Source organism: Rhinolophus sinicus, linkage group LG03 (assembly GCF_036562045.2).
Source record: "Rhinolophus sinicus isolate RSC01 linkage group LG03, ASM3656204v1, whole genome shotgun sequence".
Lineage (NCBI taxonomy): Eukaryota > Metazoa > Chordata > Mammalia > Chiroptera > Rhinolophidae > Rhinolophus > Rhinolophus sinicus.
Genome location: NC_133753.1, coordinates 178258742 through 178265304, shown reverse-complemented (window position 1 = coordinate 178265304; position 6563 = coordinate 178258742).

The following is a 6563-nucleotide window of genomic DNA, read 5'->3' as shown; positions in this document are numbered from 1 at the left end:
CACACTTCAGTGATACAAAAGGATGAAAGGGGTAGTGAGAAAGGGATATAACAAATCTGAAGATTTTGAGGTATTGGAAGATTTCAGCCTTGATCGAGGATCAAAAGTTTTCTCCTGGTGTTCAAGTTTGAGGACTATATTATTAATTGAAAAATAATTTCAGACGTCCTCTGGTTTTCCTTAAATTTCTTTATTCGGAAATAAAGGTCTTCTGGTATCTAAGCACTCAGGTATTTTTCTTTCCCCTGAATATGGAGAAATGCTTCTTGCTCACTCTCGAGTTATTAACTGGTAGACAGAGAAAGCCCTTAGAAACAATTGAGGACATTTTCAACACACTGGAGTCCTGTAACGGTGGTTCTTGAATTTTTAAGTAGAAAGGAAACTGTTGCTTGCTGTGAAAGGTATTCAAAGCAATGTCAGCAAGTCCTTAGAAAACTGCTTCCAGAAGCTTGATGGATATGATAACTAAAATTTAAAAATGCTTTGAAGTCTGAGTTTTGCAACCTTTTCAATGCTAGCAATCTCCAAGGAGGGTAAAATTCATACTTAAAATTGTCCTATAAGTATTGAAAAGAATTTGGGCTCGACTCTTTCGTCTTTGGAAATGTCTTAGGAGAGGCAGAAGCACTGTGCTACAAGTTTATATAAACCATCCCTTACTATCAACTACCCAGTGGATTAACTTATTTTCCCATTTAATATTTATCATGCTGTGGGAATGCACTCTTCATACTCACATTTTACAGGTGGAAATTGAGGTTTCCAGAGACGAGTTGATCTGGTTGTAGTAACACAAGTGGCAGAGGCACAATCTGAGTCCACATCTGGCTAATTCCAAAACCTGAGACCATGTTTACCTCACTATGTCCTATGGTATTAACATAGGCAAGGGTCATGAGGACTATTTTTACAAAAGAAAAAACTAAGAGGTTGAATTCCCAGCCTGCTGCCTGCGTGCTGCCAGACACAGAACCTGGGCAGATGTTAATGAGTCACACAGAACAGATCATCTGAAGCCTATTGAACAGAGATTCCATTATGTCCATTCCTGTAATTAAACCGATTACATACTAGCCACACACTGTACCTTACAAACGTTAAAGTTACACCTGCCCCTATTGTACTTTGCAGAGGTTCCCCATACCAAGTTTTCCATGGAAACAAGAAACAGAAACCCTAGCCTGGTGGAAAGGGGGGGTCTCTCCCACTAGCGATTAGAGACTGCCGCCCAGTCTGTGGGTGGCCTTTCTTATTTACTCTGCTAAAACTTTCACTTTAAACTCTGTATTGGCTCATGCTTGAATTCTTTCTTGTGTGAAGCCAACGATCCTCTTTTCCCATAAGAGTATAGACCTTGAACAATGGCAAAATTCACTTGGTTTGTTGTTTTAGCAGTGACTCGACTGCAGTAACTCTCACCCTGATTTTCACTGGCATCGTAAGCTAGGATTAGCCTCTGACCCAGTGACTCTTGTTTAGAGTTTCTTAAAACCGTTTTATCACAGTCCCAGCAGCAACAGAAAGGGCAGTTGTCCACACTTGCGTCACCAGCCCATGGTTGCAAACTAGGGTTAGGTGGCTGTTGAACCTTTAATCAAGGCTAACCTCGAAGAACGTCTGTGTTGACTTTATCAGTTGGATTTCGCTACTGGCCAGAACTGAAAATAGAAGTAGATTAAATTATTCTTGAGTTAGGGACTAGGATTTCCTTTGGCCTGGTCTCTACCAGTTTCCGGGCACCATACGCTTTGTGACTGTGTAGGAAAAACGTAACTAGTAATGAAAATAATACTGGGAAAAAGAAGAGAATTACATAAAATCTGACCCTTCTCTCTTCCCTCCTCCCAACTTTGTAATGGGTAGTGAAATTGGAACTATACATAGGTGTCTCCTGCTACTCAATGTCGAGGCTCGCTCTGCCTTCTGGTGCTTCTCCAGATCACTTCCCACCCTCCAGCCCTGGTGGGCTGGCCTGCGTGGACACAGCGACAGGTTCCTCTGCTCTCCGGTTGCTGGCTGAGTTTGGCCAGTTCAGAGCCGTGCTAGAAAATTGGAGAGAGAAGAACAGCGGTCAGATATTTATTCCTCTGGCTTCCCTCCTTCTTGTCAAGGTCATCTTGTGTCCCCCAACTAAAGGTGACCTCTTAAGGGCCCCTCTACCCAATTCTCTCCTGTTTCCAGTAATCACTCCCTTAACCTTGTCCCTTTGGGCCTAATGGGTTAACTCTCCCTGCGTTTTTCCCATCCTCCACTCATATTTGTAAATGGTCTTTATGAAATCCTCAAGTTGTGATTTGAGTGTGCCATCTGCTTTCTGTTGGTACTGTGATTGCTACAGTCATAGGTACCGGAAACAGCCCCAGGAAACCGACCTCTAAGATAGTATTCTGGGATTAGGTGGCACCTACATTTGGAGAGGACAGGGCTAATGTCAGTGTAGGGGCAACGGGACAGGAGTAAACTTGGTCTATGGTGGTGTCACAACGACTTAAACCAGTCAGCGTGATAACATGGAATGAAGGGCAAGTCTGAGGGCAAGATTGACAGACCAAATGGCTGTGGCACTTCACCATGGTGAGTTGTGACTAAATATTTGGCAGGAATCTTATTTCTGACAGCCGGAAAAGGTGCAAAAGAAGGAAAAAGTAAATATTATGAACACGAAAGGAAGACGCGTAAAGAGCTAGAGAGCCTCCATGGTAGCTTTGAAGGGGGGGTCTCATCTCCTGTGCTCACAGAGCCGTTGAGCACCAATGAAATGCTCAGTCCTGCTAGATCTCTAAGGGCACTGAGGACAGGAGAGGACACTTGGGCCAAGAACTCCAATTTCCCTGGCCTTCCATTGTCTGCAGTGACAGGCCACTCTCCCCGCTACTGCCTCCAGCTCCATAACCAGAAGTAGATCCCAGTATTTCCCTGTTAGAGTTACAGGGCCTGCTCCAGGAGGAGAGCCGGTGAACAAAGAAAGGAATTTTAACACTTCCAGTCTATGGGAGGAGCCCGGAGAGCATTTGTGGGAGTAGCTCCTAAGTGTGTTAGACCCGTGGGGTCATAGATGGGAGTGGCCCTGCTCTGTCTCTTAAATCTGGGATGTTTGTGTTTGGACTTGATGCCCCCTTTCCCTGTTTTATTTTAAAAATTTTCAAACCTATACAAAAGTTGAATGAACAGTAAAAGGAACACCTTTATAGCCTTCACCTATTATTTCACATTCTGTCTCTTGCTGGATTGTTTGAAAGTAAAGTACAGATACATACATACATATATACATATATAAACATATATACATATATACACATATATAAACATACATATATAGACACAATATATGAATCTTTTTGGATGAACTATTTGAAAGTAAACTGTAGACATTTCATTGCTACAGTATGTATTTCTTAGGAATAAACACATGTTAAAATAACACTTTTTAATGGAAAATAATCACATTTTTCAAAACAAACATGAAAAAATTAGGGGCGGCCGGTTAGCTCAGTTGGTTAGAGCACGGTGCTCCTAACAACAAGGTTGTTGGTTCGATCCCCACATGGGCCACTGTGAGCTGCAGCCTCCACAACTAGATTGAAACAACTACTTGACTTGGAATTGATGGGTCCTGGAAAACACACTTAAATAAAAGTTTAAAAAAAAATGAGAAGACTTACATTATTTTACTTATTACCAATCTCTTTAATAGAAGATAGCTGGATTCTACTATCTGCTGCAGATAATTTTTTGTGATACGTTGTTTAGGTTAAAGTATGTGAAGAAAATTCAGCGTCACAGAAATCTGTCGTTGGAAAATGGAGGAGTATTTTAATAGCCTTTTCAGATAATTGTGGTTATTTTTTTGATAACAACCACAGAACTTGACAAGTGGTATTTTCTTAAAGATTAGTTGCACTATGTAATTTTTGCTTGAAAGCTCGAATTCCACCATTGGCAGCAAATGCTGTCAGTTGTTTTCCTTGAAGTGGCTGGCTCCGTTTGTTCATTTCTGAGAAATAGCTGCCAAATCCACATGTCTTCAGAATCATAGTTTGTCAATCATTCTTGAAAGTAAAAATGGTGGTCCATGGAAAAAACAGTAGTTCAATTCACAATCTAAACAATTGTGCTTATGCTTTTCATTGAGACAGTCATTGAATTTCAATATGCATTTCCCAAGAATAAAGACATTCTTCTACCTAACCTCACTATTATCACAACTTAGAAAAATTCAGTAATTTTACCTATCATTCAGTTTAAATTTCCCCAGTTGTTCCCCCAAATGTTCTGTTTCTTTCCCTGATACACTATCTGATCAAAGTTCCTGCCTTCATTTGGTTATTAGTCCCTTTCAATCTAGAATAATTATCTACTGTTTTTGTTTTCCGTAACATTAACTTTCTAAAAAGAGTCTGAGTGTCTTGTAGTATGTCTCACATCCTGGATTTGTCTTTTCTCATGGCTCAATTCAGGTTAAATATCTTTACAGGATACTGCATAGGGGAGGTTCCGTGCTTATTGCATCACGCCGTAAGGCATATCAGGCCAGGCTGCTTCAGTCTGATCACTAGGTTAGTTAAGGTAGTGATTGCCAGATCTCCCCATTTTAAGGACACCTTCCTCCAACCTTTTAATTCTTTGAAAAGTATGTCAGTTTTGGGGACCTGGTGTGGAAGGGAGGAATGGTTCCAATGAATTGGCAGTGGTGATTGCCCTTTGGCCATCTTGGGCTTTTCAGGCCACTGAACCAATAGGCAGAGTGTGTGGACTGAGTTGATTGATCTTTGATTGTCTGGAGGAAACTGGGCTGTGGAGAACTATGGAAACCAGGGGATTTATTGGTGATTTTTTATATTCCCTTGACCAGTTGTCCTGGTGAGTGAAAAACTACAATAACTCACAAAGAAAAGTAGAGTTTGGACACCCCATCTGGTAAAGAACGCTGGTCCAGCCAAGATGCTGGGAGAGGTAAAGGGCTACGCAGAATGGGCAGTGGGAAAATGCAGCCACAGTGACCAACACAGGCCTCACAGAAATCAGGAGTGTCACAACAATGTTTTGTGTAAATTATTTCTTGTCTCCCTCTGTTTTCTCTGAAATGAATTATATGGATAACACCAATATTTGCTAATGTTTGAGGTTTAGGTGGGAGTATTGAGAAAATTGATACCAACTTGCAATGACATACTAGGTGATAGAACTTCATGTCCACACTATGCTGGGGACTCAATCTTTCCACCAGATGATGAAGGACCAGAGAGGATGGTAAAGGCAAGAAGACTTGGGTGGTGCTGTGTATATATTCTGTCTGCCCCACCAGATCCACCAGAACCATTGTACATTGTTCTCTCTCGGGAGGCTGATGTGTTTGGATTACATCAATGGGCTGTGCTCTCTAGTTTCCGGTTGGGCTTGGCCCATGGTGAAAGGAGAGGGAGGTGGAGTGGGGTCTCCTCAGGCTGGCTGGGTTTCTCATCTCTACTCCTTTCAAGGTGACTTCTACGTGAGTTTCCGTTTTGGGTTCCAGTGACTGCTCCTTCCTCTCACCTTTTGGTGATGGGATGGTAACAGTTCCTCCATTAAATTGGGAACCTGATTAATGGGCAAGTAGGATTAGCAGAGAGATTATCGGGGATGAGAAGTCTGTTATCTGGCCCTGAAGACTAAAGTCAAAAGTCAAAAGAAGAGCAAGTGAATGTGTCTTTAAACCTGTCTTGGGCCTTGCAAAGCACTTTGTTCAGTGGTTTAGTGTGTTTGTTCTCCTTGGGCAATGTGGCCTCTAAAAACAGTCATATTAATGTAGGGAGATCGTTTTTCTGTTGGCTGTGGATCTCAGGCAGCGGTCACGCAAGGCCTCTGGCCTCTTGAGTCTGTTCTATGGACTGATTTCAGCCAGTTATTTTTTCAGAATTCTGTTCTGCCATTTCACATCCCTGCAGATTCTGGGAGATGTGGGCTTTGAGAAGGATTTATAGATTTCCTTTGTAATTTGACCTGGATGTAGTTGGCTCCTGTAATTATTATTGGGTTGGTGCAAAAGTAATTGGGGTTTCTGCAATTATTTTTAACCTTTTAAACCGCAACTACTTTTGCACCAACTTAATATTAGACATAGGGATCTCAAATAGAGTCTTCTTCATGGCAGTAATGCTATGGTGTATAGATATGCTTCTATTTACTCAGAAGCCTAGCAACAATTTGCAAAATATCTTTTTTGCTATTTGTATACGTCAACTTTAATATTTGTAAATGTCCCATACAAGGGAGACTGAATTGCCTTCTCTGTTGGCTTGACAAATAGGAAAGGTATGACAAATCTGCCAGACTGTGCTGGAGAAGTTTGTAGTGTAGGAAGTGCCTTATTCTCAGTTGGGGGTGCTATTCCAAAGGGCCTGCAAGCGTCTGGGAGAAGATCCTTGGGCCCCACCTAGTGGCTATCTAGGGAGCAGCAGGGCAGCTCAAATGCTCTGTCAGACGTGTCATTTCCAAATGGTTGTGGACCAATATTTTTGTAAAATAAAACAAAAAATTATTAGAAAAATTATATAAAAACATACACAAAAAATACAAGTCTC